Source organism: Canis lupus, chromosome 15, assembly GCF_048164855.1.
Source record: "Canis lupus baileyi chromosome 15, mCanLup2.hap1, whole genome shotgun sequence".
In the NCBI taxonomy this organism is placed as follows: Eukaryota; Metazoa; Chordata; class Mammalia; order Carnivora; family Canidae; genus Canis; species Canis lupus.
Window position 1 is genome coordinate 6,506,702 of NC_132852.1, and position 25,368 is coordinate 6,532,069.

The 25,368-nt window shown below is 36.4% G+C and overlaps 1 long non-coding RNA gene across 1 annotated transcript in view; it reads right to left on the reverse strand.

The window, feature by feature from the left end:
* Window positions 1-24,922, reverse strand: part of LOC140604587 (uncharacterized) — a 102,964-nt gene extending 78,042 nt beyond the window's left edge. Inside the window, exons 1-2 of the long non-coding RNA XR_012007407.1 lie at window positions 24,714-24,922; window positions 14,251-14,316 (exon numbers count right to left, since the gene is read on the reverse strand). This is a non-coding gene — a long non-coding RNA (uncharacterized lncRNA). The remainder of the gene's footprint in view (window positions 1-14,250; window positions 14,317-24,713) is intronic.
* Between the last annotated feature and the right edge of the window lie 446 nt (window positions 24,923-25,368).

The following is a 25,368-nucleotide window of genomic DNA, read 5'->3' on the forward strand; positions in this document are numbered from 1 at the left end:
TTCTTTGTTTGGATATTTGTGATTACTGATTCAATCTCCTTACTAAATATTGGTCTTTTCAGATTTTCTATTTTTCCATGATTGAGTCTTGGTAGTTAGTATGTTTACAACCATGTGTCTCTTCTAGTTCCTCCAATTTATTGGCATATAATTAGTTGCATTGTGTCCTCTTTCATTTCTGATTTTATTCATTTGAATTTCTTTTTTCTTAATATAGCTTGTTTGTCAAATTTTGTAAAATGTTTTCAAACACCAGCTCTTAGTCTCATTGATCTTTTCAACTGCTTTTTAAATTTTTTATTGCATTTATTTCTGCTCTGATCGTTATTTCATTCCTTCTGTTAAACTTCTGAGTTTCTTCTTTCTAGTTCCTTGAAATGTAAGGTAAGTTCTTTAAGATCCTTCTTTTTTCTTAATTTAGGTGTTTATCACTACAAATTTCCCTCTTATGACTGTCTTTTCTGCATCCTGTGTATATGGAATATTGTGTTTCACTTTTTATTTTTCTCAAGATATTTTTTATTCCTCTTTTGATTTTTTCTTTGACCCACTGGTTGTCCAGGAGCATATTGTTTAATTGACACATATTTGTGAATTTTCCTCCTTTCCTCCTGTTACTAATTACTCCTTACATATCACTATTGTCAAAAAAAAGATACTTGTTATTATTTCAATTTTAAATTTTCTAAGATTTGTTTTCTTACCTCATACACAGTCTATCCTGGAGAATGTGCTATATGTGTTTGAGAAAAATGTGTATCCTGCTATTGCATGAAATGTTCTGCATATACATGTTAGGTCCATTTAGTCTACAGTATAGTTCAATTCAAATCTTTGATAAACCATAAACTCAGTATCTCAAACTTACATAATGTATAGCTCGGGATATATGTTCTTTTTTCCCCATTTCTCTCTCTCTTTCTCTCTCTCTCTTTTCTCTCTCTCTTTCTCTCTGTCTTTTGACTTTAGCTCAATAAATTTAATAAAAATAAAAATGTAGGGAGAAATGTAGTTGATCACCTGTGATTTAGCCATCTGTAAAACAATTTTAAAAAACTTTCAACACAACATACTCACCGAGTTTGTATATCTTTGAACTGTCCTGATTCTATTTTTTTAACAAAGTAATACAGATATTTCTTTTTGGCACTCTGAATGTGTGGCAAATGCCTCAATATACAAATATAAATTTTTGGATAGCAAATTCTTTTTTTTAAGATTTTATTTATTTATTTCTGAGAATACACTGAGAGGAGAGAGAGAAGCAGAGACACAGGCAGAGGAAGAAGCAGGCGCCATGCAAAAAGCCTGACGTGGGACTCGATCCCAGGTCTCCAGGATCAGGCCCTGGGCCAAAGGCAGTGCTAAACTGCTTGAGCCACCTGGGCTGCCCTGGATAGCAAATTCTTTATTGTGACTTCCATATTGATTTATTGCATTCTTCTTAAATTTTTATTTTCAGTTGTTATAGATTGGTATTGTGTTACAGCAGAGAGATAGCAGTGAATTCAGATGAGAACTCTTAGGTATTTAGCATTTCTAATTCACATATTTTTTTTTAATTCAAAAAGAAAAAAAATAAAATACTTTTGGAAGTATTATTCTAGACTACTGAACTTAAATATTTTTAGTTTCTACAAGTATGTTGAAAATAATCCTCCAGAGATAGAAATCAACAAGTGTGAAAGGAAGGATAATTGGGTTATCTATGCAATTTTGTTTCAAATCGATGGAGATTTCTAGACTAAAATTCATGAATAAAGTTCTGACTATTTCTAGGATGGTTGATAGCAAAATATTGTTTAAATATAAAACATTTGGTCTGTGGAACTTGAACTTGGATTTTACACTGAATGCCTGTTATATGTCTATATTGACTAATAGAGTGATGATTTCTATTCAGTTGTTCTCAATCTGACTATATAAACTGATCGCCTTCAACAACTGGTTCCTCTTTATATTTATAAATATAAACATATATATATAGTGTTTATGAATATTCAAGTGGTTTTTAAACATCAAGACAGGATGGCATTTTCCTGTATACAAAAATATCAATAATAAAAGGAACATCTTAAAGAATATATATTAATTTTCTATGGTTGTGTAATAAATTACCATAAACCATTTAACTTAAAACAATCCCCATTTAATAACTCAAGTTTTTGTAAGTCAGAAGTGTAGCAGGGTTGGTCAGATTCTCTGTTCAGGTTGAAATCAAAATGTTGACCAGCTATTTTCTCATCCAGAATTAGGGCTCTCCCTTTCAAGCTCATTTGGATTCTCAAAAGAAAATTAGTTCCTTGAAGTTGTAAGACTGAAGTCCTCATTTCTTCAATGTCTGTTAAATGAGAGCTGCTCTCAGCTTCTAGAAGTCACCTACTTCCATGTCAGATAATCTCCTCTATCTTCAAGCCATCCACAGTGCATCACATCCTTCTGTTTCAAATGTTTCTGTCTGCTAAGCCAGATAGAAACTGTTTTTGAAATGGTTCACAGGATTAGTTCATGTCCAATCAAATAAATTTCCTGTGCTATACAACATGATATGATCACAGAGGTGATATTACATCATATTTCACAGGTATAGGGTGGCACAGTTTTGGGCTGCCATTTTGGAATCCTGCATATCATGGGGTGGATCCTGAGATCTTCAGATTTAAAAGAAAAAGGAAATATGGAGGGGTACAGGAGAAAAAGAAAAAAGGAAGATGACACAGATACTTAAAACAATCGATGATCAAGACAGGCACTCAGAATTCCTATTTGTTTTGAATATAGAATTTATTTTAGAAAGAAGTTTCAGAGGAAAAATGGAGTTATAAATTTGAAGGCAGAGCACTGTAGTATGAATTGGGATTATACCGGCCTATTGTTCTTTCAAGAAACTTGGCAGAGATGAAAATGGTGCAGAAATTAAGAAAGTCAAGGATGAGAGAGATTTGGGTGTTTATGTTTTGAGGAGATCCAGGAGAGAGGAAAAGCTTAATGAATGCCAGTAAAAAAGAATCAAATTAGTTAAGAATCCCATGTATAAAAGTTTTAAAAAATTAACAAAGCACATGAACTGAGGGTACACAAAAAGCCTATGTGGATTTTTTTTTCTTATACAAAGTAAGTCTTTGCTTGTTTAGTAATACAAAAGTAAGTGGCTCTGGCATTTTCTGTGTGTGCTAACGTTTCTCCTGGTGTGTGCCTTGCAGTCCCTCAAAGTATATCTTAATTGCATTCTGAGCATATTTTCCAAAACAAAATGGTCTGAAAAGAAGGTGACCAAATATTTGAAATGACAACACTCCAAGAATAGCTAGATACCTGGTTGGCATACTCAATTAACATGGAAATCTCACTGAGGTTAGGATTTAAACTGTTAGGCTTAGAATAACTAACAGGCACATGTTCAATATATTATAGTTTTTTTCTATGAGTTTAGCAACTAAATTGCATAAATATCTATTTTTCAATGGTTATTTTAACAAAATAACTACATGTTCCATTTATTTGTAACTGATTGGCAAAAGACTCAAAAAGAACTCAATAAACCCAAACATGCTTCTTAGTACAAAATACACAATTAACATTAGAATTGTCAACATACACAATTTTTTTAAGACTGAGTAACAACATAGCATGTTTACTATTGTATCAAAAAGGAAATACAAGATTTCCCTTATGTTTGTCATTTCTGTTAACACACACATCTTAAAACATCTTTGTAAATGACTATTTTATATAACAGAACTATGTTCATTATTTAAAAATGATAGCTATATATTTTGGGGATAAAATCCCTATGTTGGAAGAAAAATGTTTACCTAAGAGAAAGTTAAGATGGAGCACAGTCTTTGGAATATTGTGGTGTGTGTGTGTGTGTGTGTGTGTGTGTGTGTAAGTAACAACATACTAAGTATTGTAAGTAGATCTAATAATTAGAGATAATTTCATGATTCCAAAGCATGGTAGACCAAATAATTGTTCTTCAAAGATGTCTGTTTCCTAATATCCAGACCTGTAATTATGTTGCCTTGCATGGCAAATGGACTAATGGTTATTACCTTAAGAATCCTGGAGGTGAGGGGCATCTGAGTAGCTCAGTTGGTTGAGCCTCTGCATTCAGCTCAGGTCATGATCCCTGGCTCCTGGGATTGAGACCCACTTGTATGGTATCCTCAGCAGGGAGTCTGCTTCTCCCTTTCCTTCCTACTTTAGGCTCTTCTATCTGTTCCTCTCTCTCTCTCTCTCTCTCTCTCTCTCTCTCTCAAATAAATAAATAAATAATTTTTTAAAAGGCATTAAAAAAAAAAGAATTCTGGAGATGAGACCATTATCCTGGATTACCTAGGTGGGCCCAACACAATCACAAAGGTTCTTATAAAATGGAGGCCAGAAGGTTAGAGTCAGAGAAGGAGATACAATAACAAGCAGAGGTTCAGACGATGTGATGATGGGATCATGAAAGAAGAATAAAGATACTCTCTAGAAACTAGAAGAGGCAAAGGTACAGATTCCAGTTTTTGCCTTCTCCCTTTCCCACAAGGAGTTTGAACAGAAATGCAGCCTTTCTGACTCCTTTTAGACTTCTGATATCTAGAACTGTAGCATAATAAATTTCTGTGGTTCTTTTAAGCTACTAAGTTTGTGGCAACTTATTACAGAAGTAACAAAAAACTATTACACCAAGTGCAGTCTAATGTAACTATCCACACTCCAGGTAGTATGTTTTTTTTTAATTTTTTTATGATAGGCACACAGTGAGAGAGAGAGAGAGAGGCAGAGACACAGGCAGAGGGAGAAGCAGGCTCCATGCACCAGGAGCCTGACGTGGGATTCGATCCCGGGTCTCCAGGATCGCGCCCTGGGCCAAAGGCAGGCGCTAAACCACTGCGCCACTCAGGGATCCCCAGGTAGTATGTTTAATTCAATGCTTTTCTTTCCATAATTATGGCTATATCACACGTAAAAATAATTGTTTAGCTTATAAAGAATGGTAATTTTAAAAGTTGATTAAAGCATTTCAGAAAGGCTGAGCAAAATCTCAGGATTCCAGGCACACCTTTAACTACTCAGTGATTAGATTAATCCTGGTTCTAGTAAAGTTCCAGTAGGAGGAATTTAGTAACATGCACAAAAGAAGTGTTATGAGTCTTATGATGTAATAGGGATAAGACTTTTAGTGTGTTGACAAAAGACAGGACTTTATCAAAGATCTGTGTTTCTAGGTAGCATCTGGTTGACAGTTCTAACAGAGGGATAGAACATGACTATGTCTCAGGAGGGTCCTCTTTCTGCCTGGGTAGCCTACAAATTGAAAAATGGCCTGTCCTCATTGCTGAAGTTTTTCTTGGCCTTCCTGCTTTGTGTCATGTCCTCTTGCTGAGGATGAGAGTTCAGAGACCTGAGATCTAGCTTCCAGGTATCTCATACAGATGCAATCTCAGCAGTTTGCCATTTGGGAGCAACACATCTCTATTCCCTGCTCTTGTGTTTTACAAGATAAAATATTCCTTTGTTACCCTCAAAGCTACTCCATAAGTAAATTTAGGAAACTTCCACTTATGTACGAAGGATTTATCCAATGGTTTTCTCTCTGTTCCCTCCTTAAACCCCAGCAATACAAATAAAATATCAAATTGTATTCCAATACAAGTACAGATAAAAAATGTTGATGAATTTTGAGGGAAAGTAGATAAATAAGGACAACTGACTTAGTGAAAGGAAGATAATCCTTACAGTCATGGAGCCAATTAATAGCAGCTAATTTATCCAACAGAAAACAGGGGTCTCAGAACTTTGGATGCAACAACTATCTCTGAAGGCTGGAATGTGAGAGTTAAGACTGCAAGTAGTATGACTGAGGCCTCTAGACTTTTTTCTGCAAGGCTTTGCTACCAAGAGAATGTAGATTTCCCACCACAGCATAATAGAGAAAGTAAAGTCTCTGAGAAGGCTGGATTAGTAAGGCTCTGGAATCAAATAACTAAACTCAGAGAAGGAATGAAATTAAGAATGAATGCAAGCCTGCAAAGTGCATGGTGACACCCCTCTGCTCTCTTCTTAACATACTTCCCAGGATTCTTTCTGAGCCGTGGAACAGACCAAACGTCAAAACATGATGACATTTCAGATTTGCCCAGTGGATTAACATACTCTTATTAACCACACTATGGTAAAATTCTTTACTCTGTTAATGAAACCCATCCAAAAAGTGTTTCCAATCGCCACCTTACTGCCCTATTTTTAATTATAGTTTTCCAGAGATCACCATGCATGTGTCCATACCAATAGCAAAAACAAAAAACCAACAAAACGAAACAGCTCAGAAGAAATAAGCAGCGTTCTTTTTTTTTTTTTTTTTTTTTTTTTTTTAGGAGGCAGCGTTCTTAGTTTTAAAAAAATTCCAGTAAATGTATAAAGCCAGGCAACATAAATGAAATGCATTCTTTAAAAATATATCACAATGCTATGCAAATGGAGTATTCAGAAAAGAAACTAATTATATTTTTTTGGCTTGCAAAGTATAAAGTTTTTGATATGTGTGACTTCTTGGCAATGCCATTAAAGGTAACGGGTGCCCTACTCTCCCTTCTCCTCTTCCTGCTAACTCACATGCATGCAAGTGGCTGGGGCAGCCATGGCAAATGATAAAATGGAAGCCATATGGTGGAACAGTAGAGATTTAAGAATCAATAAACTAGATTCCTAATATAGGGGAGGTATCATGTCAGCCTTCAACTGAGGATATTTAGACAGCTACCTGAAGAGAGAAATATTTGATTTAAGCCACTGTTATTCAGTCTCTACAGTAACCAAATCTAATTGATAATGGTAGATAGTTGATGTCTTTTTTTTAAGATTTTATTCATGAGAGAAACAGAGAGAGAGAGACAGAGACAGAGACAGAGAAACAGGCAGAGGGCTGTGTCTCCATGCAGGGAGCCTGATGTGGGACTCAATCCTGGGACCCAAAATCACGCCCTGGGCTAAAGGCAGGCACCAAAACACTGAGCCACCCAGGGATCCCCAGTTGATGTCTTTCTGATAAGCACACAGACACCACAAAGGAAATAAAGGGAAAACAATGCAAATAAATATTGGGAGCAAGTAGCTAGTGAGTGTCACAAAGCTAATAGTAAAAAACCTGCAGTCTTGACCAAAATATCAATAAACTTTATATTTAAATCAAAAATGGATATCAATGTCAACCTAAATATCAAAGGATATAAAGAATATATCAAATGGTACAAAGACCATTTAAGAATAGCAAGCTTCAAAATATTTATCTTTATTTATTGTTTTTCAGAAAGCTACTAGAGTACATGTTTCATAAATATGATAAAAGTGAATCATAAAAAATAAACAGTGTGGGAAACAAAAGAAAAGTATTCAATACAGAAAAAAGGCACAAGACTTCCCAGGAACAAAATAAAATGTTCCTCTACAACAGCTCTTTGTCAGATCTAGAACACAACCAGTTCAGGAAGCAAGATGAACACCAAGTGTTTCAGGAAACATGAGTCCAAGAAAAAAAAAGATGGAATGGATATCTTACCTGATAAAATATTTGAGCATGTTGAGATGAGTTCTACAGTTCTCTTGGAAAGCCTAGGTTAATCAATCAGTGATAGGAAGAAAGAAAATACACACATACACTCACATGAAATAATTACTAGCTCCAAGAAAAGCAAAATGCTGTCCCAAACAGGAAATGTAATAGGAACAATAAATGATGGGAGCCAGTTTACTTATTATGATAATAATAAAATTAAATAGTAGAACATTGAGCCAGGAACTGAGACATGAGTACTGGAAAGTATGTGGCGAGGAAGATGGGTAACAGGACTTTGAACAAGGTTACATCATCACAATCCACAGCAGGCAGACAACTATTCATAAACAGAAAAATCTAGAAATTGTGACATTAGCGATTCCAATGTTTAGAAATACAATGCAACATGCCAGAAGAAATAGATGATTGAGTCGCATAGGTTTACCTTTGGGGAGTGGGAATCAGGAAAGAAGGATTAAGGTAGAAACTCCTATTCTTCCTTAGATAGCTTATAATGCTATTATTTTCCTAAATAAAACTTACACATTTAAAAAAAATTAAAACTTATCTCCCTACAATTCATGCTTTCATTTTAGCCACATAAAAAATCCAGATATCTACCAGCTTGGAAATGAAAGAGGGTATCAGAAAACTTTCCTGTCATATCAGTTTTAATTTGCCCACAGTACTTCAGTTTGAATCCTAACATAAAGGAAATAAAGAAGCTTTGCTTTCTGTCTGGTGCCCTGAGCATTGGCTTCCTGCACACACCCATACTCAACCACCCATTATATTTCAATATTTCAGTAAGAGGAGGGTACTGAAATAACACAGGATCTTAGATTTATCAATCAAATACTGTCAGTAGACTTAGTGTATTGCTAATTTTTAACCAAAATTCAAATAAGAGATGCACATTCATATCAGTTTCCTTGAAGATACAAGACAGTCTCAGTAACAATGGCGAAGTATTTATAGTTTTCTGTCTTCAAATAATTTAATAGCATTGAGTCATAATCAGAACCTCTATGGGGTTGAGTAGCGCAGGTTAAAATGTTTCTATAACTTAATAAGTATTACCTTATTGTGTAGTGTGATTAAGAAATCATTTATACCTTTAATTTTTCAGTCTGTCTTTGCTTTCTTTCCCTCCTTCCTTTCCTTCCTCTTTCCTTCTCTTTATAAGCTTTTCTCTTAAAAACAGTGATTTTCTTTATTCCTTCCAGAAATACTAGATTATAGGCATATTACTCCCAAACAATAGCTAGAGCAAACCTCATCAATTTAAGAATGGAGAGTGCATCATGTAATGAGTTTATGCCTGTATCTGTGTTACCAAATGGATCTAAAGTGCTATCTCAGGGCCTTGTTAATGAGATTGTTCTTATGTAAGGGAATCTGGTAATGGGATCATACCAAATCAGATTATTTAGAGATAATGTTAACACAAATTAAATTAATTAGTGTTCAATTTGTCCTTCACAAACAAAAAAATAAAATAAAACAGCTAACTAGTAATATAGAGTGATACTAGTGATGAAATAACATACTTTAGGATCTAAGCCTAGAATTTGCAAATTAGGAAGTTGATAGAACAAAAGTAGTTGTATATTTAAAAAAGTCATATGTAAGACAAATGCTTTCAAGCCCATCAACAACTGATTCTCCTGCTCATCCAAAGCTTTGTAGGTAGGTCATTCTTATTTCTGCAAATTACATGGTTATTCTATTTTCTAAAGTGTTATTCTACGTACAATTTGGTTTTCCTTCAAAACTACTAAAAAGTCACATCTAATATGTAGCATTATTAGCCTAAGTTTTAGATGCTTTTATAGAAGCCATCAATCCCTCTGTATAATTGCACTCTTAAAGATGTGATTCCACTTATTTATCACATTAGCTGTGCTACTGCTAATGAAAATGCATATCCCACAGAAATCATGTGACCTACTGGGAGAAATGTTTAAGTAGAAGCTCCTCAGGTAATTAATTACACTGTGTAGAAGTAAGTTGAGATATAACACTAAGAGAATGTATTGCTATGAATCATAGTTCTTTATGAAACTAACTATGTCTCATATGGACATACTGAAAATGTTTAAAATGCAGATTTAATTGCTTCTGATTCTACATGTTAATTTGGCTTTCTTTTTAAAAACACAAAACTTTGATTGTCTTAAATTGATTCTAATGAGTCAAATGCAAGCAGAAACACAGTAATAAAGCAACTTAAATCATCCAGTTGAGTGACTGACAAGGTTGGAAATCATTGGCAAGTCCAAAAAGCATTCAGTTATATATATATTCAACCTATGCCATTGCAAATAATCATATTCAAGTATTCATTCAGCAGGTGATCAGTAAAGACCTCCTATGTATCATCAGCACGTTAAAAAATGGATGCATAATGAGGAATGAGACATGGTCCTTAACTTTATCAAAATCTGTAACACATGCCAGATACATAATATGAAATTGGATTAGGTTCTACAAGTATAGGATGTTTTGAGAGAATGAATAGAATTCACTTAACTCTGATTATGCCTCTCCGAGGTAACATTTACTCTAACATGTAAAATATAAGCGCTGATTACCCTAGCATGCCACCTAGCAGGGTGGGGGGACTGTGGAGAATTTCAGGTATAGGCATGAGCAAGGAGTGTGATGTGAAGCTGTATTTGACAGAATCAATCACATGTAATGGAAAACATGTTTTTACTAGGGATAAACTGTAAGGACATAGTAATACAAAAAATGACAATAATATTTGCAATGTATATCCCATATCTGAACAATTTAGATTACTGCATTAAAGATTGCCTGCAGAATACATTTATGGGATATGCTTCTGGCTAGGACACTTCAGAAATCTTGAAGACAACATTTTGAATGGATCATAGTAGCAACTTTATCTTTGCTTTTTCCTTACAGAAGGAGAATTAGAGCACAACTCAAGTCAATTATGATAAATAGATTTACTCTGAAAAGTCTCTACTTTCTGATATATTTCTAAATTACATGGAAAAGTTTAATGTTATCCTGCTAATCATCTTATGTTTTTCAAGAAAAAAATATTTTTATCAGGTTAAAATTCATAACAAACCTGGGGCACCTAGGTGGCCGTGTGGGTTAAGTGTCTGCCTGCCTTCCTCTTAGGCCACTATCCCAGAGTCCTGGGATGGAATCCCATATTAGGCTCCCTGATCAACACGGAGTCTGCTTCTCCATCTACCCCTCCCCACTGCTTGTGCTCCCTCTCCTCTCCTCTCTCTCTCTCTCTCTCATACTGTCTCTCAAGTAAATAAAATCTTTTAAAAAATTAGCAAAGCCTATTTTAAAAATTTTATTGTTAAGTATTAGACAAATTAGAAAATTAAATGTATATTTTGGGGTTTTTTTGTTTTTTTTTTTAATTATTTATTTATTTATTTATGATAGTCACAGAGAGAGAGAGAGAACCAGAGACACAGGCAGAGGGAGAAGCAGGCTCCATGCACCGATTGGGATTTGATCCCGGGTCTCCAGGATCGCACGCTGGGCCAAAGGTAGGCGCTAAACCGCTGCACCACCCAGGGATCCCTGAAATGTATATTTGAATTCCAATTCAAAGATGGTAAAACAAACTTCATTTGAATTTTTCCTGAAAAAAAAAACACATAACTTCTGAATGTGCAATATTACTAAACCAAATAATAATGTTGGAAAGGACTCTGAAATGTATAGATCCAAATGATCTGTTCCAGCTTCATTAAGTACTGAGTTCAGTTTTTGTATCCCAAACTATTGTTGAAGCATGAAGTTCACTATGTTATTTGCAGAGATTAACTGGCCATGAAATCATCAAAATTTAATCAGCATTTACATTCATAATATTAATAGGGATAAATTCAAAGCAAGTTACCTGAAAAACTACTGAACAAAAAAGCTGACAGAGGCAGATAGGTATTTTACATATAAACATTATTATTTTCCAGTTTTTCTTATAAAGTAGCACTTTGATTTTGTAAGACCAACAAACTAATATCTAACACGTACATTTACCATGACATGTGTGAAAGACATTTTGTATACTTTCAGGTCTCACATTTTGGTCTTTCATACATTTTGAATTTAAGTAGCAGCATTACTTACAATAGCCAAGATACAGAAGCAGTCTAAGGTGTCTATCAATTGATGAATGGATAAAGAAGATGTAGTGTATACGTATATACACAATGGAATATTATTCAGTCATAAGAGAATGAAATCTTGCCACTTGCAGCAATATGTATGGAGCCAAAGAATATAACACTAAGCAAAATAAGTTACAAAAAGACAACTACCATATGATTTCACTAATATGTGGAATTTAAGAAACAAAACACATGAGCAGATGGGAAAAGAGAGAGAGAGAGTGAGAGAGAGATACAAATCAAGAAACAGACTCTTAATCAAACAAATTAATTGGTGGTTACCAGAGGGGAGGAGGCTGGATGCTATGGATTAAATAGGTGATGGGGGTTAAGGAGTGTACTTGTCATGGTGAGCACAGGGTAATGAATGAAAGTATTGAATCACTGTAATGTATACCTTAAACTAATGTTATCTACGTATGTTAACAGGAATTAAAATAAAAACTTTTTAAAAAGGAACTTATAAAAATATAAAAGAGGGAAGTTATCACCAATCCCTTATTATTTTAATACAATGCTTTGTATTTTTCATTAATTAGATCAATCAATGATAGATCCACGGATTTGAATCTATTTTTAAACATTTTTTCATCAAAAAACTTGCTTAAACTGAAAAGATTTATACTATAAATTTTTAGGGGAGTATACTTCAAAAACCAAGTATAACTCTACATTTGGATAAAAATTATAAATTAGTATGCTGAACTTGCTTTATAATCTCCTCTCCTACTTTTATCAACATGCACCTCTGTCTCACTTCTTTGACATATATTTTTCAAACAAACTATATAAGAGGTTAAATATGTATTACCTCCTGCAAGTAGTGAGGTTATAATCCACTCTAGATTTGGTAGTAAGTACATAACAAGCACTTTCACCACAATAAAAACTGTAAATATTGATAGACCTCTTTAAAGTGGACCTAAAAATATTCTATACAGAGAACTGCTATTTCATTCATAAATTTCTGACTAGGTGTGATGTGTAAGGACACAGTGTTAGTAGAGCAAAACTGATTCTTGTAGCTCATCTCCAGTCTGTTCATTTTTAAGGATCAACAAGTATATGTTTTGTGAATATTTTCTTTTTTTAATGCTATGTTTATTTTGATCTATTGGATATACTTTTATCCTTACCAAACCTAATAATGAAAATTGATATGTTCCATGTTTTGTTTTCATTTTTCCGGAATTTCAGTTTCTTGTTGGATTCTTCAGAAGTATTAGTTTATGACAGATGAGAGGGTAATGATGCTTTAGACATGATTTTAGAAGCACTGATATAGTTCATATTCCTACACCGTGTTCTTCCTGTAGTCTATCACTTCGAGCACACTTTTAAGGTTCTCATTTGTACTTTCCTTTCTCAGACCTAAAGTTCTTCAATTGCAAGAAATTATCTACAGCTATTTCTGGATCATAATAGATGCCTCAAACACAGTATAAAATCAATGACTAAATAGTTACATAAATAATTATTACAAGTATAACTGTAGTAACACACTCATTCATACAATATAAACTCTTCAAGGCTACAATATCGCTAAATTTAAAGTAGGTAATTCTAAATGTATTTTGATATGTGACAGTATTAAACAGAATTGTCAGGGCAGTCTTGGAGCATAGTAATTTATATGCAAGTGCAAAATTATTCTCCAAAATACAAATGGTATTTATCTTGCTATCTTTTGGCTGCTGTGACTTTGGGTGACTATTATTTTCTTCTTCGAGCTCTGCTATATTTCTCATCATTCTATAATGTATAGCTGATATCTTAGCAATAATGATACTGGGTTCAAATACAGCTTCAATGTAATATGACCACCATATCCACTTAAACATGACCTTTTGTTATGTTGCACATATTTTATGTAACACAATATTATTAGATATAGTAGGAAAATACAAATGTAGCTTCCTCAAGCATCATGTGCTAGTACCCAAGTTAAATAAAATACAGAACAATTATCATACTTTCTGATCCATTGCTTATCAAGAAATATTTACTTTTATATTACCTATTATTAGGAATTTACTGATTACCTATTATTAGGAATGTAATTACATGTAAAATATATGTAATATATGTGTGTATATATACATATGAGTGTGTGTGTGTGTGAGTATATATATATATATATATATATATATATATATATATATATGATTAGTAAAGCAGATGTAAATTCCTGCCCATGCAGGCCTTATATCCTAGGTTGAAAACTGAGACATGCACAATAACTTTTTCTAGAATGTTCGAAAAGGACATAGTGTCAGCAAGTTGACCTATAACACTTTTGGATGATCATTTTGTTGGATGAGTTCTTTTTACCATTTTGATTATTTTGGTCTCGTCTAAAACACAAGGATAGCACACTATCACTTGATATACAAAAATATGCTTGAAGTATATTTTTTTCTGCACAAATACAGTGTGGTTCCTCTACCTTGTAGTCAAAATTCTCCATAGAAGAGTTCTCAGAATAGAAAACATTGCATTGAGGTTACTTAGCATCTCATCTGTCATACTTACGTAGACTTAAAAGAGGGGAAAGAAATCATACACAATGTCCTCAGAAGACAGCAGTCCACCTTTCAGCTATTTGAGAAATAGAATTATTATAAACTTAATAAAGTATTCTGCAGTTATATATTCCAACTAGCTTAAATTATTCATTTCATATCCTAGTACTTCCCCCCACATATGCCACTTTATGGTTTTAAGCTAGTTGATTTATAAAAATGTCATCAACATAGTGCAAATTAATGATTCCAGCGATACACATTTGCGATACCTTAGGTATGTGACAGGCAATTAAAAAAAGTTGTATTGATTTGTCTAAAATGTTAAATGACATAATAGCCATACAGTAAAGTATTGAATAATTTAAGTAAATCAATGTTTTCTGAATTTTGTAGGAGTACAAACTGTCTTGGGTGCTAAAGTAAATCAATATAATAAAATAAATATGAAGCAGTTTATAATGACGAATGTATGGGTTGATAATAACCAGAGGTAGAATCTGATTTAGCCATTGTAACAAACAACTTCCAGGCATCTTTTGTGCACTATTCCCATCAGAAAACATGGTATTATATAGTCAATTGATTTTAGCACTTAAATAGCTTTTCATTTGCAAGACACCTAGCCTCAGTATAAGCTAAACCTTTCCCAGAGTGTCATTAGTTATGGCTTGATTTAGAATGATAATACATATTTACTACCATTACAGCGATTTTGTGTGTTTTATGTGTACTGTAAATAATGTTACATTTTATGAGGAAATGAGAAATGTTCATTTGTTGTTCTCCTATATTTGCAAGATTTAGGATTTAGCATTTTTGTACTTTCACGGATCTCTTTTTACCCTCATTTCCAATGGTAAATCCAATGAAAAATATTTATTTTCATGTAGCTAGGTCTGTATGCATTTTTTAGTTTCCCATTTTATTTAGAAAATAGAAGCATAGTATTATATGCGTATGTAGGGACATGTTTCTCCTACATAGTGTGTCTTTGTGATTTACTACAATTTGAAGACTAATGAAATCTTTGGACCCTTTCCATAGAAAAAAAAAAAGAAAATATGAATGTAGACATAAACACAATGCTATATATAATTTAAGAGAATTCAGATTTATCCCGAATTCTTTTCACATTCATACACAAAGAGTAACAATTAAAACATGGAAAACAGCCATAATTGCAGTGCTGGAAACTTTAAATACTTCAAAGTTGTAGCTAGACTTAAAATGATGAATATAGATAATTGCTAAAAATACTTTGCCCGTAATTTGTATTATCCCTTCACTATTAATTCAGAAAAAAGAAAATCCCCCAGGAAAGGGCAACGATGTGAGAACATCACTGAGAAAAGATAGGTAGAACAAAAAGGAGTCATTCCTGAAATAGGAGATCCAGAGTGGACAAAGGACAACACCCAAATTACAGAAAAGGAAATACACACACACATCTCATTGAGACCTGCTAGAAAATCATGGTGGATTAGGTATGGGCCATGTTGCCAAACGGAAATTGGATGGATTATTTTATACTGACCTTGGTAAAATGATTTGGACTCTGATACAACCCTCTTCTGCAAACTGGGGATACTAATATGATTTATTTCATGCATCTGATGGTTAATTCCATACAAAGTATTTAGTTAAATTCCTGGCATACATTTGGTAGGAAGATTGTGACTAAACTCAGAGTGTGCTTTCATTTCTATACCAATTCTGTTTGTTATACGAGTTGTTCTGAACTCAAATGTGGGACATCTTGGAGATAGGGAAAAGCCTTAGAATGTTTGTTTGGAGGGACAACCAGGCTAATCAGATTTTTTATCCCTCACTTATCATACTAAACAGTAGGCAACAGAAACATCTACCCTAAGGGAAGGAGGGAATAATGAGGACCCTTTGGCCAGAAAGCAGAAAAGAACCCTGTGCAAGAGACACAGATTAATCAAAAGGTTCCATGCTCAAAGGTCCAGTCATAGATAGGCATACCATCTGGAAGTATATATCACCACACATGCAGCACCAGACCTGGAGGCAGGGTATAGTAAGCCATATGTAGTACTCTCAAAACAACCTAATGGGAATCTCAGATTCAAAACAGGAATATAAAACCAAGAATCAGCAAAATGTTCAGAAAAGATAATCTCGTAAACGTAAGAGATCAAATTCAGTAAACAGGTAATAATTTTTCTATAACAAGAGTTAATGTATAAAGCAGCAGATAAAAATATTAAAATAAATATATAAAAAAACAAGACTGATATGAGAAGGCCCTGCATCCATAAGATAACATACTAGAGATTTTTCAAATGAAATATTTTATTTTAGGAAAAAGAAAAAAGAAAAGCTCAATATTGAACTGAATAGGAGAATGAGAGGAGAATGAAAAGAGACACTTAATGAGCAGGCAAATAAAATGGGACCATGTTCCCAGGGAAAGGGCAATGCAAAGGGAGATAAAATCATGAATGAAGAGTTAATAAGTATAGAAATCAAATTATAACTTCTCGAAGGAATGAGCAGAAGGCAGGGTAAGAAAGGTGAAAAGAGGAAAGTGTCACTCATTTTTAAAAACATACAGAGAAAAGTTAAAATGCTGACTAAAAAATACCAATAGTATAACTATGACATTTTTAAGGAAAAAATGTAAATAAAAGCATAAAATATTAGTGTAAATTAAATCCTCAACCCTATCCATGAACTCGAGACTCATAAAACCAGCTTCTCATTTAACAGCTCCATCTGCATGTCTGATAGATATCTCAAATACAGCTTGTTGAAAACAGAACTCCTGACTTTATCTCCATATAGACAAAATCTCTCCATCAGCCCTCTACATCTCAGTAAATGGAAACTCAATGGTCGGCGGCTAGAACAAGGATCTTAAATGATCTCTGACTCTTCTCTGTCCTTCAAGTGTATATCCATTCCAACAAAAAATCTAATTCGGACCTCATTCCAAAATATAGGCAATATCCTACCAATTCTCAACACCTCTATCACTTGTGCCTTTTTTCTAAGCTACCATTTTTGCTTACCTGGATATTTATTTTACACAAATCTCATATTAGCCATTCTAAATCTAAATCCAGTAAAATCTTCTCTGCCCAAAACCTTCTAAAGACTCTTCATTTCACTCTAAATTAAACTCAAGTCTTTTAGAGCTTGCTGGTTTCTACATGGTTTGGCCTTTAGCCACATTTCTGACCTCATCTCAATTATCTTCATCCTACCTGGCCTTTTTGTGTTTTTGACCATGCCAAGTGCCATTTACTTTTTTCATAGCTTCCGAATTTTGTTTTCGGTCTGCCCCAAATTTACTTTGCTCATCTCTTGGCTTCACTTGACAGGGATCATGAGTAAGTTCCAGACATCAATGGATGTCCTTCCCTTCTAAAACCCATAGCCTTGCCACTGTCATCTGTCTCAAATATGATGGAATTGATTTCATTATGCCCTCTCATCCTGTGTAAATAGGTGATCACAGGAAGCCTAAACCTTCATTTTACTAGGCATCTTATGCATTCCAATCTACAAATTGATTAAATCTTCCTTATTCTCATCACTTTAAAGCCTTCCCCAATTCCTGAACTCTTTCTATCATGCCTTTTGAAATGACCAATCATCTGCAAAATCCACTTTGTCTTCATATTTTCTCTGAACACCCTTACTCCTTTTGTTCCATTAAACCTGCACTCTGCCTGAGAGGTCAGTGCTTTTACATAGTCTTTATACATAGAAACTGTTCTCTATGCCACTGAAAAGATGTTGAACCGTTGGGTCTGGATATAAAAAGGTGTGTTTCCTGTTCTTCATTCCATCCTTAAAACTATTATCTCCTGCATTTCCCTAAAACTATCTGCATTTAAAATTCTTGTTAGGGCAGCCCGGGTGGCCCAGTGGTACAGCGCCTGCCTTCAGCCCAGGGCATGATCCGAGAGACCCAGGATTGAGTCCCACGTCAGGCTCCCTGCATGAAGCCTGCTTCTCCTTCTGCCTGTGTCTCTGCCTCTCTCTCTCTCTCTCTCTCTCTCTCTCTCTGTGTGTGTCTCTCATGAATAAATAAATTTTTAAAAATCTTAAAAAATAAAATAAAATTCTTGTTATTACTTTATATTTCCAATTATGAAAATTATTGATGCAGTTTCCCAATACCTACATTATTAATCCTTATTTTTGGATGACTTCAGTTCCCAATTCACTGTCATCCTGTTTACTGGTTACCTGTCTTTTTGGGATTTCAGTATGTGTATAGATGATCCTTCCAACACCTTCACTTCTGACACCTTGAGTCCTCTCCCTTGATGTTCCTATTCTTCACCCTACAAAAGCAACTCACCACAATCTTGTCCTTACAGATTTCTGCATATCTTTCATCTCAATTTCAGGCATTTCCTTCTCTGATCCTTGCCAACTAGCATTTGAGGTCACTTCTTTCAAGATCTAGGCTCCAGGGACATCTGGGTGGCTCAGCAGTTGAGCATCTGCCTTTGGCTCAGGGCATGATCCCAGGGTCCGGGATCAAATCCCACATCCGGATGCCTGAAAGGAGTCCGCTTCTTCCTCTGCCTATGTCTCTGCCTTTCTCTGTGTGTATCTCACGAATAAATAAATAAAATCTTAAAAAAAAAAAGGATCTAGGCTCCAAGAATCTCTCTACACCATAGGGGCTACAAATGTTACTGCATTTCCACTGCCTCTTACCTATTTGGTGTCCTCTTGTCTTTAGCCATCTTAAATACCATGGTCAATCAATATAATGTTTCTTTTACCAATTCCTTGTCTCTCCCCTCTTTTTTTTTTTTTAATTTAAACTCACTTGGAAAAAGCACCACTTCTGAGCTAAACCCAATTGTCTACATTTATTTCTGCATTCTTGCAACTAATCAACTTTACTTATGTGATGGCACAAACCTTAGGAGCTTTTAGGCTGTCCAACAATCACACAACTCCAGGTCCTTCATCTCCCACTCTCCTAGATGGCTCCTTTACTGTCTTTGCTCTCCTCAAAAATTCTAGCTCTCCTTCCTCCCTTTTCCCTAATTTCAGGAGATGTCCTGATTTACCCTTTGCTGGTTTAATTTCAACATTAAAAAAATGTTCTACAGAATCCCACTACCACAAATACCCACTCTCAGGATCTGCACCTTATGTACTCTCTTTCCAACTGTTAGTTGAATCAATAGTCAAAGTACTATACCAACTGAATCTGTTTATTTTCTAGATAGAATCTCCTCTGTCCATTTAAGTTTTATGCTCTAGCAATTTTTTATTCTTCCTTCCTTACTCTATATTTTGTGCAATTTTATTCTCAGGAATATAACACACACACACACACAGTTCCTTTCTACATACTAAGAAACAAAACAAAATGAAATGGATAATACAAACTAGCTTGATGCCATTTCTCTCAGGTCCCACACAAGTTATTTTCTCCCCTTTAAAAATATCATCTTTAAGTAGGCTCCACACTGGGAGTCAAACATAGGGCTTGAACTCACAACCCTGAGATCAAGACCTGAGCTGAAATCAAGAGTTGGATGCCTAACTGATTGAGCCACCCAAGTTCCCCACAAAATATCTTATTTCTCTTAAATTCACTCAGATTTAGCTCTTCGAGTCACCAAAATATGGTTTCAAGGGCAGGGGGAGCCAATATTAGGGATATTTTTACAACATATCCTTCAAAAAATAATTTATGAACTGGAAAGGATACAAGTAGATTCAAAGTTTAAAGGAGTAATAGAGACAAGGAAGAAGTTTTAGCATTGGAATAATCTACCTCTCTCATCATACTTGTCCAGGCCTATTGTGAAGCACATTACTTGGCTTATGTCAAACATCACAAAAACAGAATAGTATTTGAGTTTTTATACATTTATTTATTGTACATTGTTCTTTAGGGGCTTTGAAGAAAAAAATGTGGGTATATTATCAAAATCAGCTAAGAAGTCAGGTGAAATCCTCATTTAATTAAATCATGCCCAGGTAGACAGATTGATGAATATGTGTGAATTTATACAGAGATAAACAAAAAAATAGTTCTAAAGATTGATCAAAAAAGTTTCATATGAGGTCAAAAGATTAAAAATGTATGACAAATAGCATTTTAAGTATAAATATGTAACTTCATTCACAATGCACACAAATGCTCCTCTCCACTGCTCCACTGTTCAGTTGCTTTGTGTTTTCCAACAGCCCAGTCTCCCAAAGTGCAGCTATTTATTAACATAAAGCCATCAATCAGAAAGTTCTACTATCACTTGAGAATGAAAAACGTAGCTCCAAACCACATTTATTTACATATAAAATACATCTTGCTTTTCATGCTGTCACAGTCATGGGAGAGATTGTGATATATTTAGTCGATAGTTTTAACTTAGTTCTATTGTTCAAAATTCTCAGAATGTAACACTAACTTTGTAATATGCAGTATGGTGAATAATATCATATTAAATACGTCAATGACAACAAAAAATTAAAAGTAAAAATAAATGAATTTATAACTTACACTTTTACTTATTATAGATAAAAAGAAAACTGTATTATTAAAATACTTTTGTCTTCCCAAATAGTTTGGGAGTTGGAAATAGTCCTGGTAAATATTCTCATTTGTAAAGCTCTAGTCTTTATTCACATCTCTGTATGTTTTTTGTTGTTTTAAATGGAAGTGGATTGGGAACACATTTTAAATTTAATTTTCCTCTTAAAATCACAGCAAAACTATAAATCCCAACAAAGTTAGAAAATATGTAAAAAAAAAGTAACATTTTTACTAACATTGGTTATAGGATTATAAATACATTGACAAAGGCCAGGAAGACTGACGCAATTATCTATGGGAACTAATTAGACAACTGTCTGATAAATCTTTTAATTGAAAGGCACATTGAGTTCCCAGACATAAACACATAGACATGAGTTTTCAAAGTTCTGATGAAAAATGCATAATTCTAAAAGATCTACATTTTGAAAAATACACAAAAAAATTGGACAACCATCAAACTTGTTACTGACAATACAACTTGGTACAATAAGATCTCAGTGATAACTGTTAAATGTTAAACAACTGGCCAGGTTGCAGTTTCCTATCATCTGAGAGATCCTGAAGGACAAACTACAAACACCAATACACAGGTGAGAGTGTTCAGGTTTAATCTCTATGTCCAGATAGGCTCTCCATCTGGGTTCATTTGCAAGAGGAAATTGATGAAAAGTAAAAACACTAGAAACCTCCTTTTTCTTCTTCTTTTTTTTTTTTTTGGCTAAAAAATGTATTGTCAGGTTGTAAAAAGATTTTATTTATTTGAGATAGAGATTGAGAGAGAGAAAGAGCAAGAGCCAGGGAGCAGAGGGAGAGGGAGAAGCAGGCTCCCCACCGGGCAGGGAGCCTGACTCTCAGGGCTCCATCCCAGAACCAGGAGATCATGACCTCAGCCAAAGGCAGATGCTTAAACAACTGGGCCACCCAGGTGCTCCTAAAAATGTTTTGTTGCAGAGACTACATGTCTGCAGAAGCCTGTGAGTGTTCTATCCCAAAACTGCATCAGGAAAACTTTAGCTGCAAATGCTCTGTAGATCTCATAAAGGGTACAGAAGACAACAGAAAAGGAAGGACCACTTAGCACAACAAATTTCAACTGTGAAGGACGTAGGGATTTGTCCTAGAAAGCAGTACAGGGCTGACATATGGATTTACCAGGGGATTTACCTCTCTGCCTTTGCCTAAAGGCTTCATAATTCTGACCAAGTGAAATAGGATAATAGCTCTTGAGCAGTTGTTCAGTGTTTTATTTCTGTTTACCCTTTTTCAAATTGTATGTTGTATTGCGATTGCCTATGTTAACCAAACCACTGCATATTTGGCATGGGGAGGGGAGTGTGTACAGATAAGCTGCCTTTGTTTTTTAGTTTGTTTGTTTGTTTTTAAGTTCAGTTTATATATGGTCAGACCACTTGGTACTATAATTGACCCTGAAAGAGAAGACCACACATTAGCTAGAAATCCTGGGATGGGTGACATAATGGAAAGAACTTTGTGAATTTTGCGTGTGAAAAGAAAGATATGCAAGTATTCTTATCTTTTCAAGAGCAAGAACTGTGGCAGAGACAGCGAGCTGCCCTCTAATAACCTCCTCTCGCAATGTAAGAGTATTTTGTTGAGCAATGGTCATCCAGCTAAAGCAAACTTTTCCAATCTCTCTTGCGGCTAAGTATGGCTCTATGCCTAAGTTCAGACCATTGCACTACAAACATAAGAGTTGTCAGGGTTCTTTCCCTAACAGAAAGAAATCCTCCCTCTACATCCCAGCCTTACTCATCGCTTCACTCCTCATGCATAAATCACAATATCATAGAGGAAACTGGAGTAGACATATTGGACTATGAGAATGAAGCCATGTGTTGAGATAATGGAGCAATGAAACAGAAGACTGACAGTTATGGAGTTGCTTTACCTTATATTTATTGGAGAAACAAACTACCTTTTTTTTTAAAGTAACAATTATTTGGAGTCATTTCTGACTCAGCCAACTCCAGTATCCAAACTAACCTAAGAAAGTATTCTAGGAAAATTAAAACAAGATTCAAATGAAAGGAAGACAAAGGAGGCCCCATGAAGACTGTCTTTTTAGGGCAATTAATCTAATTACATGTATACACTTGAGAAGTAAGAAGATAAAGATGGCTCTTTGATCAAGATAATGTAGTTCCCAATCAAAAAAATAGGTTATAGAACTTGCAATATTTTCATATGACTTTTCTATATCCACAAAATATTAACTCCAAGAAAATCACAATACTGTACCAGTAGTTATGGTATGATTACAAAGCAATCTAACATATGATAATTGTTTTAAGCAGTTGATAAAGTGTAAGAAAGAGAATGAATTGAACCTGAGAGCTTGAACATGCTCCTTCACGTGGTTTAAAGAAAAAGATACATGTTTTCTTACTTGAGACCATCGCTAACCTTAATTAGGTCGTTAATAATATGTACATAGCCATGATACTGACTTGTAAATCTCTCCAGTTTGAATGCTGAATGCATTTTAATGAACCCTAACAACAGATTTTTAAGATATAAGTTAATATTATTCTGCTTAAAAATTAGAGACTATAGTACAGAGTGTTCAGGTATTTTTTTTCAAGACCTAACTGCCTCCAGAAGCTGGACCCCCACGTTTATTGCCTGTAAGAACGGACAACAGGATGTGTAAACTCAAATTGGTATATTATGTTTTAATTGCATTCTTTAGAACGATGGTACTAATAAATCAAACAAAACCAGATATTATAAGGTCTTTCTTTAAAAACCTTTTAAAACCTTAAAATATCTGGTGATTTCTAGAGAACAGGCTATCATTTGGGGATTATGGAGGGAGCCTGTTAGAGCCTATATAATTTATTTTTGCACAATTTAATTTTTCTCTTTTACTGTGTAAATATATTATCTCTATTGAAACAAAGCAAGGGTGAAACTCTGTGAATACTTTTCCATATTGAAAGTTGTAAAAGTGTGTTGACACCATAATTTTTAAAATTAGACCATATTGTCAGTCATATTTATAATAACTCCTAAGCTTTCTGTTCTACCTTTCATATACAGGACAAATACATAGATTAAATTATGATCTAATTTTATAATGATGCACGTTAAATGATAGGCAAATCATAATTTTAAAGGCATTACAAATTAAGAGGTGTAATATACTAAAACTACTGCTCACATATTAATGGAAAAAAATACTTTTTTAAACAGAGAAAGGAACAAATTAATCAAAGACTGATCCCTGCTGTAAGTTGGTCTCTCAAAATAAAAAGAGAAAAGTCTTCCACTAAGCTCCCTGAAAAACGACTAAGGCCAAGGTTAATAACAATGGCCAAGCATTGGTCGTGTCAGGCGGGAGGCCGTCCCCTCCCCTCCTAGGGATGTGCACGGATGTAGCTGCTGGACTCGCCCCCCAGGCCTGGTCATGTCAGGCGGGGGTGGCCCTGCTGCAGCCACGGGCCCCGCCTCGGCAGGTGCTGGCAGGGCCCAGCCTCCCCGGGCGTGTCAGGGTGCCCCGGCCCCAACAGGGGGAGGCTAGCAGAGCCTCCGGGCTGCGGGCTCCAGGACAGAAGAGCGGCCCAGGCTCCCCCGGGTCCCTGCTCGGCTTCCTGGTGCTGCCCCGGGGGAGGCGGAGAAGCCCCCCCGGCCCCCCCGCAGCCCGCCAGGCCCCGCCAGGCTCCTCCTGGGAGCACCCGCCGGCGCTCTCGGGCCTGCCCCGGGGCTGGCCTGTGGCTTCTCTGGGGACGCAGCCCTCAGCGGGCCGCCCTGCGCGGGGAGACCGAGGCGGCGGCCCGGGGCGCCGGGGGCCCGACAGCCCGCCCCGCCCCGCCCCGCCCGGGACCAGCCCAACGACCCAACGGCCGGCGTCCTGCGGGCGCGAGGGGCCCCTGGAGCAGACGGGGGCGGGGGGCGCGGAGCCTTACCTGCCGCGGGAGGGGATGCGCCGCGGGGAAGACCCTCGGGAGCCCGGCAGGCAACCGCGGCCTCTCGGGGAGCCCCGCCCGCTGAGCCGGGCCCTCCTGGGGGGTGCAGGGCCCGCCTGGGGCCTGACCCGGCTGCGCTCCGGCACCTGCGGGTCGGCGGCGAGGGCGCTGCCTGGAGCCCCCCCCCCAGCCCGTGGACCCCCGCGGGCGCCTTCGCACCTGCGCACTGCGGCGGGGGGGGGGGGGTGCGCGGGGCCACAGGAAGCGGCCGAGCCCCGAGGTCCCTGCACCTGCACCTGCACCTGCGCCGCCTCCGCGTCTGAACCCTGGTTGGCAGCTGCCCTCGGGCCCCCGTGCGCCCCCTCCCGGGTGCACCTGCTGCGGGGGGGGGGAGGAGAGCGGGGCGGAGGACCTGGGCGCCCCCGCGCAGCCACACGCAGGGACTGACTGCGGAAGGGCAGGTGTGAGGAGCTGCAGGGGAGCACCTGCAGGGGACGAGGGTGCACGTGGCCGGAGGGCTCCCAGGAGCATCTGCGCCTTCCTCGGGCTCGCCTGGGCCCCCAGGACCAAACGGCTTCCATCACCCCCTTCCGTCCCTCGCAGGGCTTGAAGGGGTTGGAGAAAGATTTTTTTCCCATGCTGTTTGTGTGCATAA